General features: G+C 41.6%; 1 non-coding gene across 1 annotated transcript; it reads left to right on the top strand.

Annotated features, from left to right (window-relative positions):
• The first annotated feature begins 1,119 nt into the window (after positions 1-1,119).
• On the top strand, positions 1,120-1,192 carry TRNAF-GAA. The gene has a single exon. It is a non-coding gene; the product is annotated as a tRNA-Phe (tRNA).
• The last annotated feature ends 12,600 nt before the right edge of the window (positions 1,193-13,792 follow it).

Below are 13,792 nucleotides of genomic sequence, written 5' to 3'. Positions count from 1 at the left end.
AACTTCTCTACCGTCAGTGGGAAGAACCACACCTTCTTCAGCTCATTCTGATTCCCCACTGTGCTGTGGTGGTGAGGAGCGGAGTCTCCCCTTTGTTCCCTGGGAACTAATAAATATATTTTTTATGAACTTCTAGTCGTTTCTGAGTGCTGCTGTGACAAATGAGCACAGGCTTAGTGACTGAATACAACACCTGTTTACTGTCTTACAGTTCTGGAGGTGAGATGACCAAAATTAACATCCGTGGGCTGAAACCACGATGTGGGTGGGGCTGCCTTCCTTTGCGGGGGCTCTGGGGAGAGGCTGCTTGCTTGCATTCTCCCGCCTCCCCAGGCTGTCCCATGCCTTGTGGCACCCCCTCCTCTTCCAGTCCAGCAATGCCAGGCGGCCTTCCTCTCGTGCTGTCATCTCTCCGGTTCTGCATGCCGGCCTCTTTGTCTCACTTAGAAGGACTGTGGTGATTACCTTGGACCCACCTCGATGATCCAGGCTCCTCTCCCCCATGTCAGTGTCAACGGAGGAGCAACCTCTATTCCACGGCCACTTTGCTTCTCCTTTGCAAGCTACCCTAACGTACTGTGTTTTCTGGGGTTGATTAGGACACGGGCGTCCTTGGGAGCCCATTGCTCTGCTACCACAGCTTTCCAGTTTGCTTCATCTGTCCTGTTCCCTTTGTTTGTGTCTGTCATTTCCCTTCTATGGTCTCCTTGGAGCTGTCGTCTTCAGCTGGCTTCTAATCCTGGCTATGTCTACATCTATAGGAACATGGCTTTTGTGGAGGTTGATACTTCATTAAATATTTAAGTGGACCATGCTGTCATTTTCCTAGAAATTAAGCATATATTAGACAGAAATGCCAACTAAAGACATTTTTCTGACACAAGAAGAGCCCATCATATATTTTTAAGTGGGAAACACCTTTTGCAGAACAGCTAAAATATAACTGAGAAAAGAAATTATTTTTTACTTTAACCTTAGAAACAGGGACCTTGCCTCCTCACCTCTATACTATTTGTTAAATGTCTACCTCCAGCTGAACCATCAACCTATTGACATTTTTTACTGTTGTAAAACAAATATTATTCCCCTGTAGTTATACAGGAAAAGCTGCCTGAGCAAGCTGAAATAGCTCAGTTGGGAGAGCGTTAGACTGAAGATCTAAAGGTCCCTGGTTCAATCCCGGGTTTCAGCAGTTTTTTTGATGTTTATGCTAAATGTACTTTCTGGCAGTATTGAACAAAATGAAAGCTGTAAGGGGAAAATTAGGCTCTCATGCAGATTTCTGGGGCAGATCATTGGCTTTTTAGGGAGGGGTGGTGTCCGGTGTCTTGGGGGGCCTTTTTGAACAAACCCACTAGCACTGTTGAACTTCCTGAGTATGATAGTAATAGCTGACTTATCTAAAGTACTTGCCAAGTGTCAAGATTTCTTCTAAGCTCTATGTAGCTAACTTATTTAAAATGACCACTAAGGGGCACCTGGGTGGCTCAGTCAGTTAAGCCTCAGACCCTTGGTTAGGCTCAGATCATGATCTCTGAGTTCGAGCCCTATGTCAGGCTCCATGCTGAGGTGTGGAACCTGCTTAAGATTCTCTCTCTCCCTCTGTCCCTGCCCCCCCCCCACCTCTTAGAAAAATGGCCCTTAAAATTCTCAATAACTACTTGTTAACTAAACAAAGTGTGTGTCTGAGACCTGATATATATGGTAGGTATAGAGTTAATGATTTTTACTTTGAGCATCATTACTATTTCTATTGGCTAGGAACTTCAAAAGCTAGAGCTATGAGATGTGAGTTATTTCTTCTTTTTTGGGGGGGAGGGAGGAGGTGGCTCACACATCACTTCCAATTGATGTGAGTTATTTCTAATGACCTTCACCCCGCCATCTGATAAGGTGGTATTAAAGATCATCATTTCTTTCCTGATTATTTTTAAAGTCTGTATTAACAATTCCTTGCTTTTATATGGCCAATGCAAAAGCATATTTTCCCACTGGGCTTTAGTTTTGCAGAATGGGATTTAGTTTCTATTCCAAAGGTCTTCCCTGAGTTTATAAGCAGCAGAGGGTGGAGAGGGGTCTTTGAAGTCTCTGAAACGGAGTGCAAACTTGCGTGTTCATATACACATTTCCCTGGGAATACTGTCCACAGGTATCAGATTCTAGGTTTGTGACCTAGAGAAGGTTTGGAAAAGTGATGCAGAAGATTTCCTCATCACAACTTGCTGATAATTTGTGACCGACCTTTGGGTTGTGCCAACGTGTCGAATAATAGGACTTTTCTTGATTATTGTGCTTTCCCCTTGCTCAACACTATCTACTGAGAGGTGGATTTCAGGAGGGAGCCCACACCGTCAACAAACTTTCCTTCTGTCTGGGTAGTGATCTTGGGGGCAAATTTCCCATAGTGAAGCCGATTTAACCATTTTGGGAGGCCTCCTGCTACCTTGGGGTACCCCTCATGACCCACCCCCATCATTGGGTTTAATCTGTTGAGGTGGATCTCATGCTCCTAATTGTTTCTTTTCTGGGGGAGATTAAAGATGAAATCCCCATATTCCCTTTATTATTCAACTTTTTAAAAATCTTTCGTTCTTGCTGATGGCATTTGTAGACAATCTGGATGTCCAAAAGCAACACCAGGCAATGACCGCCTGTTCTTCCGTCTTCATATTAATGAATGTCTATCACCTATATGACATCACCATGACTTGGCCATGCTTTGGTCAAGAGGTAGTGTTTTCAGTGAAGGCCAGGCATTCTCTACACTTTGAGGATTTACATAAAGTACAAGTGTTGCAGGTTTTTCTCTTTCAATTCCTCTTTTCCCCCAAGAATTTAGCCACACTTCCAGAAAATATGCCCCCTGAAGAATGAATTGGCTCAGGAACTGAGCTCTCATGATGAAACTGGAGCAAGAGATAGGGTTCTCATGGACGCCTGACGGCTGAAGGACTGAGTCAAGTGCATGGAGAAACATCTAGGGTCCAAAAACAGCGTCCACTTCCAAATGCGAAGTCCACTGAGGTAGAGGCAGGATCTGGGCCAAAGGGATGAGACCAAGCATTCTAGGCTAGGCCAGGCAGTCTCTGAAAAGTGGGTGAGGAGCAAGCTTTCATGGACAACAGGGTTAGGGTGGTATTAAGTGCTGTGCACAAGATGGAAAATACTTTTCATTCTTCTCAGTAATTGCTACACTTTTATTACATGGGATTCGGGTTCTGTACTATTTGTATGTGTATACACAAACACACACACACACACATACAGTAGTGTTGGTATCTAAAGGGAATGTGCACTGTATTGAACAATATAACTGGAAAGAGAATCGAGTATTTTAAAAAATTTTATATTGTTTTTATGATTATAAAATAGTATACACTACTGAAACATTAAGATTTTTATGGAACTGTATTGCTTAAAAAGTAAAGATAGGTCTACTCTAATCCCAAATCTAGTATCTATTCCTTTTCCAGACTCTTACTATGCAGTGCATGTAAAATGAATGTATATAAACATAAATGCACTTATATTTTATACAGAATTAGACCATTAGGTCATAATATTTTTCCATAATTTCCAAACAGCAAGACTGAATACCTAAAATAATAGTGAAACTTTATTTTCTTTGGTATATTTCCTTTTCAAGTTTATTTTAATAGAAATAAAGTAAAATATTAAAGGAAAAGACACAAAAACTCAAGCCCTAACTATAGCATAATCCAAAATTCTAAAAAAAAAATCATACTTTACAAAATCTTAAGTGAGGGGGGCAAATGGGTCTCATTAGTAACAGAAACATTTATTGAATATCTGTTCTGTGTCAAACCCCATTTTGAGCAATTTCCAGGACTTAGTTCATTTATTATTTTTTTTAAGATTTTATTTGTTTGACAGAGACAGACATCACAAGTAGGCAGAGAGGCAGGCAGAGAGAGAGAAGGAAGCAGGCTCCCTGCTGAGCAGAGAGCCCGATGTGGGGCTTGATCCTAGGACCCTGAGATCATGACCCAAGCCGAAGGCAAAGGCTTTAACCCACTGAACCACCCAGGAGCCCCAGGACTTAGTTCACTTAATCAGTGATGAAAAATGCAAAAAGCAAGCAGCAAATACGCATTTATAGCAATTTTAGAGTATTATAGAGGGACTGGTCTATGTTCTATGACGTTCTATGGAGGAGTTAGAAGTTAACAATGTCACAAAGTCCAAGCAAGAACTCGTGGGGACTGGCAGTGTGCAGAACATTTAGAGAAAATGCATGCTGCCATTATCTTTTTAAGGTCAGAGATATAAATCGTCTTCATGAGTACAATCTGTTCATTAATATGTATATATATATTTAGGTAAGTGGTGATAGTTTATATATCTGTCATTTAACTCATATTGATCATAAAAATACCAAACTTGTTCTTTTAATTTCTCATTCTTAGTGTGGTGTTTAATTCACAATGATACAAATCACTTTTATAATCTTTATTATTATTAATTATAGTTTTCATGAAATCACTTTAAATATTCCAAAGGTACTTAGAGTCAGTCAGAATTACCTTTATAAATCATTCTCTTTGAACATGTGTAATGTTGGCTAGAAATGATAACTTGGCCGGTCTAAACTCTTTCCTGCTGGAAAGAGTATAACTGTTTAAAGCCTAGTATTTCTTCCAGGACGAATTCATTTTGTTTCTACATTTGGGATCTGTAATCAGCAGAGTGGAAATTAAAATTGTGTTCATGCTTTTCTTTCCCTCAGAGTCTGTGAAACTCTCCAAATGAACTCCAGAATGGATTCAACCTAATTCCTGAAAAGTCTGGTGAGTAATTTTACGGAGGTTGTTCAGTGTCCTAGAGGCAACAGAGATCTTCAGGTAAGTTAATGGAGGAAGAAAAGGACTGTGAAGTAAAGAAAGAATAGGAAAGAAAAAGTGGGTAACTTTTTTTTTTTTAAGATTTATTTATTTATCCCAGAGAGAGAGAGAGAAAGAAAGAGAGAGAGAGAGCATGTGCATAGGAGCAAGTGTGAGGGGCAGAGGGAAAGAATCTTTTAGCAGACTCTGTGCTGAGCAGGGAGCCTGATGCAGGGCTCAATCTCACAGCCCTGAGATCAGGGTCTGAGCCAAAACCAAAAGTCAGATGCTTAACCGACTGAGCCACCCAGGTGCTGCATGAGAAAGGGAGTATCCTCTTAGGAAAGGGCTCAGAAATCAGGAGTAGATTAGAAATATTAGGCTGGAGAGTCTATATTCCCAGGTACACAGGGTGTAGGCATCTCCTAAGGAAGGAAACTAAGGAACACAGATCTCCAGTCTTGAGAACCTCTAATGGTTTAACTGAATTGGCACAAGTTCAAGGACAAGCACATCTTCTACTATGTTATTCTAAAATTGTACATTTCCATGTTTTGCATTAAAATCTGGAAAAGCGAGGGGTGCCTGGCTGGCTTAGTTGGTAGAGCATGCTCTTGATCTCAAAGCTGTGATTTCGAGCCCCATGTTGGATGTAGAGATTACTTAAAAAACAAAATCTTTTTAAAAAGTTTAAAAACTGTAGAAGTTATTTCAAAACCTACAACAGTGATTACTGTGTTCCAAAACAGAACCACTTCTTGGTTTAAAAAAGTTGAGAAAGTGGCGCTGACTAAGTGGGAAACCACAAACTTACTCTATTTTTTTTTTTTCCCTTCCAAGGTTGTCTCTTATTCTGCCTTTTAAATAATTTCCAAAAAATAAAAAAACAAGATGAAACCAGAGAGGGAGACAAACTTTAAGAGACTCTTAATCACAGGAAACAAACTGAAAGTTGCTGGAGGGGGGGTGGGTGGATGGGGTTACTGAGTGAGGAATATTAAGGAGGGCTCAGGATACAATGAGCACTGGGGGTTATACAAGACGGAAAAATCACTGACCTCTACCTCTGAAATCAGTAATATATTACATGTTAATTAATTGAATTTAAATTAAAAAAACATCAAAAAATATAGTTTCCATGTTTAGGTTCTTCTCAAAAGAAAGCTCATAGGAATGATTAAATACAGCCAATGGAAAAGAATGGTGCCATGTATCCAACCCTCTCAAGAACGTCACTCCAAAAATATAATTTAAAAAACTCTGAAATGTGTGAAACCATCTATGTCTACTTCCTTCCAAATGAAATATACCTGGATAATTTTGTTTTACTGATGAAGATCACAATTATTCTCCTTTTTCTTTTAGAAGTAGCTGTGATGTTTTTCTCCTAAAATCATTAAGGGTAGATCTGACAAACGCTATATAATTTACACATTCTTCACTCAGTCCGCATGCTGGGCCTGAGTTTTCCTATCAGTTTAGAGAACTGAGTTGACCTAATATGCCTTTTTTTTTTGGCTCTATGGATATGTAAGATCCGTATCTACCATCAGTGCCTTTCCCTGTCAGTTACACTGGGGAGGATTCTTAGCTTCCTTTATCCACATGTCACTAATTTTATGCCCATCAATCTTGACTTCTGATGAAAAGGAAAGGGGGTTCACTTACTTTATTTCTGGGATATTACATCTCCCTATCATCTGGCAGGAACTCTCTGCAAAGATGACAATCAATCCAGGACACACTGGCTAGCCTACAGTGATCTGGAAAGCTTTTCAGAGGTTATTTTGCAAAGCTGATAAAATTGTTCTACCAGGAGACCAAGAATATGCACCTTGTTCTTTGACCAATTTATTGGAACTTGTGATAAAGTAAATTTGCCCAGAAGTGAACATTTATGCTTCCTGACTAGTGCCATACAGTTAATGAATAACATCTTCTGTAAACCAGGGCTTAGTTGGCTTCAGCCCTGTCCTCAGTACTTTCTGTTCTTCCTTCTCTGTAATCCTCACAACATCCCCATGCCAGCCCCATTCTACAGAGGAGGAACCCAGATGTAAGGAGTGTCGGTGGCTTGCCTCATGGCTCACGGACGCTGGATCAGGTTAGCTTTTAAACTTGTTTGACCTCCAAACCCTGGCTTACTTGCTCTGCCATGTCCCTTCCTGGATGACTGGTCTGCTCATCAATTCTACATGTCATCGGATTAGATTGAAGGGTCTGTATTAATTGCATAATTTCATCCTTACCTTCTTTTCCTAAATTAAATGTTCGCACTGTCATGGAGACAGCACTGATTTACAGGTGTTGATTATGTGCTAGGCACTCAGCTGGACAGCTCCACATACTTCCATTTCCTATTAATGACAGCTCTGGAGGCAAGCATTATTATCCTCAGCTCTAGGGTAAGGACACTGATGTACAGAGAGGTAATCCACCCGTGGTCACACAGGGAACTAGGGACAGGGCCGGGATTCAGCCCATCCATGCTGATGCCACAATAAAGTCTTGCTGGAGCTGATAGTGTCATTTGATGAACCAATGTTCTAATTCACATCTATGCTTTGCCCTTCACCAACCAAGCAGCACATGTTAGCTTGTCTTTTTGTTTTTTTGTTTGTTTGTTTGTTTTTAACAAACCCACACTCCATGATTCTGGGTGGAGGCTTACAGAAAATAACTGAAAGTGACATTTTGAAGGATTAGAATTTTCTCTTTGATCCTTAATTTTTTTTCTCATTTGCCGAGTCTCCTCCTCCTCCCCCTCCCTCCTCCTTCTCTTCCCCTTCTCCTCCCCTTCCTCGTCCCCCTCCTCCCCATCCCCCTCCCCATCCTCCTCCCCACCCTCCTCTCTCTCCTCTTCTTCCTCCTCCTCCTCCTCCTCCTCCTTCTTCAAGGAAATATATCTTTTGTTTTAGGACATAGAATTCAGAACAGTCTTGAACACGAGGGGGTCAGTAACTGCAAATTTCAAACTTCCATGAAAAAAAAAGTAATCTTTCTTCTGAGAACACACTCAAGTTACATATGAAACTTCCTCCTGCACTAAAGGATAGAAAGTAGTTTGAGCATCTTATGGTTTCCTTTATCTTGACCCAAACATGTATTTCTACTCTGAAAATTGCCCTTTGTTTTTGGAGAGCCCCCAGAGAACTGAGGAAATGCCACTTATTCCAGAATACCTCATCTAGCGCCATTTACACATTATGCACTCAGCAAATATGTTATTGAGACTTCTTCCCCCTGTTCAACCAAAAACATCTTATCCTGTGCCTAGTAAACACGGGTGTCAGTCATACCTTGTCAACCAACTCTGTGGAGAACCCCAGATATGTAACTTCTGTGGCGGGTGTGAACTTAGCTAGAGTTATGTTTGGCAGCTGAACCCTCTTGAATGGAAGGAAGGAAGCCAAGCTTAGGTTTCAGAGTGTGCCAGACTCATTCAAAACCAGATTTACCCCGAAGCTGAAAAGACACTACCCTGCTTCTGAGAGGAAAGACAATTTTGGTGCTAGGTCATTTCCTCCCTTCCTTCCTTCTGACTGTCTTTAGATCACTGGTCATTCCTGCTGCCAGAAATGTACTCTTTTATGGTCTCCGCACAAACCTCCAGATTTAGCTCAGTTCCTGGCTCCTCCCAAAGCCTCCAATAATTATTCAACCTCATATTCAAGCCTTCAGTGATTATTCCACCTCTTGGATCTCCTATCTCCTAAGTCCCATCAGCTGCTGATGTTCATGTATTATTTGTTACATCATTCCATCTAGACGGGCTTGCCCTGAGACAGGCGTCCTGCCTTACGCTTCTATTATGTACCACTGTCTTGAAGATGTAGCAGATGACGGTCCCAAGTCTTATGAATTTAGAATCTCTTGCAGATACATTATGTACTCACAGACCAAAAAGCCCTGGGATCCTGTGCCATTGCCAAAACAAATTAGCAGTTGTATGAAAATTACACAAGGGGATTTTCAATTTGCTTTTTAATACCACTGGCAACCCACTTAGATGAGTTGGGACTTTTGGGAGACATCGTTGACAAGCAAAAAACCAAATAAGTGATAGTCTGAAGAGTCATCTTCCAGACCAGTAACCTGGTCATCCTCCAGTGACCTGAAATCCCATCTTATAGACTTTGTATTTTGTATTTTTATTTTGTATCTTTAAAAAGATTTTACTTACTTGAGAGAGTGAAGAGACAGAGAGCACTGAGCACCAGGCAGGGGGCGGGGCAGAGATGGGGTGGGCAGAGAGAGAAGCAGACACCTTGCTGAGCAGGGAGCCTGATGTGGGGCTCAATTCCAGGACCCTGGAGTCATGGCATGAGCTGAAGGCAGATGCCCAACTGACTGAGCCACCCAGGAGCCCCTAGACAAATAAAAAATACAATTTTAAAAAAATTATATCTTCCTTGAACAACAGAAATCACTTTAGACATTTACCAGTAAGTTTCAAATTTAAATTTGGCTTAGATATGAGACTGGTCCCATGCATATTATTTTTAAAAAATGTTGTAAAGTTGAGGTAGAATTTACACACAGTAAACTCACTCTTTTTAGTGTACAGTTTTGAGTTTGACAGACAGAAAGTCATGGAACCACCAACACAACTAGGATACTGAAATCTTCCATCACCATCCCACCAAATTCTCCCAGGCCTTTAGAGTTAAGCCCTTCTCCCATGTCCAGGAAACCACTAATCAGTTTTCTGTCCCTAGTGTTACCTTTTCCAGAATGTTCTAAATGGAATTAAGCAGTGTGTGGACCTTTAAATTGGCTTTCTTTCACTTAGCGTAATGCGTTTGAGATTCACCCATGCCGTTGTGTGTGTGGATTGTTTACTCCTTTCCATTGCCAAGCATGCATATTCAATTATGGATTTTGGGTATCTTGGTTTTATAGCGAGTGTGGGGATCTGAGATCACTACTGATGATGTATGCATAACCATGGGCAATGCCTCCCTTTATTCATCCTCTGTATGATAGATCTGCAATGGCTGCCTCTCTAATATTTAACAAGTACAGCTATCCATGCCAGGACCCAAGTTACAAGAAATACACCAGTAGACCCTTCTTGGAAAGGCTGTGGTGCAGGAGGAGAGGTAAAGTGTTGCCTGGGACATTAGGATTTTTGCATTTGGGAGTTGAGAAACGTGAACATAGATCACCATACTGTGCATTAATCAATCCCCTTGTGCCTGTGAGGGTGGAAATAGTATTTTTAAATAAAAAACAAACAACAAAACAAAAAACTCTGCATTCCTGTAGTTTGATTGCATATCCCTGTCAAATTGTACAAATGTAAATATAAAAAGATAATTACGAAGAAGAACGTTGACAGGAAAACAAGAGATGTTTTAGTGTTCTTAATATACTCTCCACACATCAGTTTCCAAATGTCTTGTCTAAGTTAGAGCTGACAACATTCTCAAGACTATGTTCCAAGGCCGTACGTGCCTGGAAAACCCCAAATCTCTTTCCAAGACTGTTTTTCATCTTTTGGGGCCATGATTTCCCAGACTCCAGCTCTTCCCTGCTCAGCCTCTGTGGCTGCACCTGCTCTCAGGTGGGTCATTAAAGCAGCCTCCTACCCTATCTCCCAGCCTCTGCTCGGACCCCTATGTTCTAACCCAGCCGCTGCAGTGATCCCTAAGCAACAAAGCAGATCTCTCATTCCTCTGCTCGAAACCACACAGTGACTGCCACTTCCCGTAAAGGAAAGCCAGTGTCCTTGCAAATGGCATGCACTGGCCATTCCCTCACCCCAGTCTGATACCCCTCACACTATCCACCCCCCTCGCTCTGGGGCAGGCACACTGGCACTGTGCTAGTCCACGACATGCTCTTCCTTCCTACCTCATCTCCTTCAGATCTCTGCTCATGGGACCTTTTGAGTGATGCCCATTCCATCCTCCCCATAAAAAATGTCATTTGACCTTCACCCCATTCCAGCCCTCTAGCTCACTTTTATTTATTTATTTTTATTTATTTTTATTTTTTTAAAGATTTTGTTTATTTATTTGACAGACAGAGATCACAAGTAGGCAGAGAAACAGGCAGAGAGAGAGGAGGACGCAGGCTCCCTGCTGAGCAGAGAGCCCGATGCGGGGCTCGATCCCAGGACCCTGGGATCATGATCTGAGCCAAAAGCAGAGGCTTTAACCCACTGAGCCACCCAGGCGCCCTCTAGCTCACATTTATACTGTATTTTTTTTCTCTACCTCCCAAGAGCTATAACCTCTCATAACGCCTAGCTTCCTGGTACTAGACTTCAGGTGAGTCACATTTCTAAACTGTTACTTATAATTCCGATTATTTGGTGTAGTTTCCAGCCAGGCACTGTTGTGGAGGCTGGGGATGAGTGCTTTAAGACGAACATGTGCAAGGATGTAAGGGAATGTCTGAAAATGAAGCAGCAAGACAATAGGGAAAAATTCAGAAGAAGCAATCTTTGAGTTGAGGCAGAAAGATGAGCAGAAGTTTGCATATTAGATGAGGAGAGGCATGCTGTTCTGTGTAGACGAGGACAGAAGGGGAAAGGCACAGAGCTGTGGAGCCATCCTGGAGCTAGATCTGAGAAGTGAGCTGAGTCGGGGTGGTATCACAGGGTAGGAGAGAAGGTTGGACCTGTGAGTGGGGCCAGACTATTAAAGGCCTTTATACCCTACCAAGGAGTCTGAACTTGATCATTGAGTGTCACTAATGAGACTTAATTTAGAAAGTCGAGCATTTTCCAAATGCTGACTTGTTCAATATTAGGAATCTCTCTCAGCTTGACTGTGACTTCCTGGGTTAAGAGATGTTAATTTTCTCTGCTTATTCTGAATCCAACATCTGATGTGTCCACAAGGAAGTTGAAGGTCCAGAGAACAGGGTCTCTCAAGTGCATGCTTTTAGCTGATGAAGAAACAACATTATGTATATAAACATTCTCATGTAAATATACCCACATAGCTTGCCTGGCCCCGTGCAATGTGGAAATGTGGTAGTCTGGCTTCAAAAGTCAGGAAAGGAGCTTTTTTCCTTTCTCCTGTGGTCTTTCTCCACCAGTCATGGTGGTTTTTACTTGCTAGTTACAGTTGTGATCTCTCGGTACCAGGGTACTTGAGGGGTAAGTGTGGACCTCCCAGAATCCCAGGGTGCATGCTCAACCCTGAGCTTGTGGTGCCTGGTGTCAGCCCGAGCTCAGGTCCCCAAAGGGAAAGGGCAGCAGAGAGATGGCCCCAACACCTGTTCTTGGTTTAGGTGTGTGGCAAAGAAATAATAATTTAGCATATTGAAGAGATTTCTCCATGAGAAATAACAATACTGAAATCTTTGGGTTTTCTTTTCTTTTTTTTTTTTATTAAGATTTATTTATTTATGAGATAGAGGGAGGGCGAGCTAACGTGCTCACTCATGAACCTGTGGGGGGAGGGGCAAAGGGAAGTGGAGAGTCTTCGTGCCAAGCTGGATACAGGGCTGGATCTCAAAACCCTGAGATCATGACCTGAGCCAAATCCAAGGGTCAGTCACTTAACTGACTGCGCCACCCTGGCGCCTAGCGGTTATTGGATTTTCAGTAATTCCTTTCTTAAATCTCAGAGGTTCCTTTAGTCATGTCAATAAATCAAGATTTGCAGAAGACCAAGAAAAAAGATCAATCCCAGCAATCTTTCTCTTCATACTTCCTCATTTCTGCTCCCTGGGATCTAAAATTCAATCTCTCTCCAGCCCCCATACTTTAATTTTTTTTCTTGCAGTTTTTAAATTCAGCAACGTTCAGATATCTTTGACCCTGAGTTTTAATAGCTCAGATTGTTCTGGACACAAATGAGTTCCGTGGTGCCCTAAATGCAACAGGAAGCAAGACTGTCCTTCCCATGATTCCACCGATCCCTGGAGTCATAAAAGATGTCAGTGAAGATTTGCCCGGCTCTTCACATTGAAGGTGACACAGTCATGAATATCCAAAGAGATTCAAAATGAACCATCTGGTTAAGTATTGGGTTTAAAAGATTTCTTTCAAGTACTTTTCCTAATCAAGTGACATGAAGTTACTTCCTTTCAGGAAATCTTATAACTTATTCAAATGAGCTGTTTTGTTTAAATAAGTTTGGATGCTAGGCAAAAGGCATCCAATCCATTGAGCATCCGTCTAATGCTCGACGGCCAATGGTGCGTCTGCTTAGTTCTTAGTGCAATAAACTCTTGGGGGGATGCAAGGATCCATCGACCAAAATCAACTTTTGCTTATTGGAAATTACTGGTGAGCTTTGTAATAATCTAAACAATCACTTATAGTACTGGGTGAGGTGTTCGAGTTTTACCCTCTTGCAAAATCAAAATTTGCTGCTTGTTAAGTGAATGTGGTATTTGCAAAGCTGTTATGCTGATTTCTAGCTCAAAGGAGGATGATTTCCCTCCTCACCCTTCAACATTTGCAGATCAAAGAACAGTCAGGCATTCAATATTTGTGGGGGAGGGGCCCCATATCTCTAGATTACTGTCAAGTCAAGACAGATGAGACGGAGGGGTCTGATGAACAGGGCTCTAGTTCAGGCTTCGTCAACAACCGCACTTACGAGTCACAGAAACTACCCGAGTCTCCTTTTTTTCCTTTTTAAATCTGTAAAATAAAGGAACTAAATATATCTTACTTAATTTAAAATTAAATATCTTAAAATTCTACAAAACTATAAATCATTTTTTAAAAGATTTTATTTATCTATTTGACAGACAGAGATCACAAGTAGGCAGAGAGGCAGGCAGAGAGAGAGGAGGAAACAGGCTCCCTGCTGAGCAGAGAGCCCAATGTGGGGCTCCATCCCCGGGTCCTGGGATCACAACCTGAGCCGAAGGCAGAGGCTTTAATCCACTGAGCCACCCAGGTGCTTCTATAAATCATTCTTTTGTTCTTATTCCTCATAGTTGATAATTTTTTGCCAATAACTTCCAGAGAATCAACTCAT

Source organism: Neovison vison, chromosome 3, assembly GCF_020171115.1.
Source record: "Neovison vison isolate M4711 chromosome 3, ASM_NN_V1, whole genome shotgun sequence".
In the NCBI taxonomy this organism is placed as follows: domain Eukaryota; kingdom Metazoa; phylum Chordata; class Mammalia; order Carnivora; family Mustelidae; genus Neogale; species Neogale vison.
Note: the sequence above shows the minus strand (reverse complement) of the source record. Positions and strands in the feature narration are given on the sequence as shown.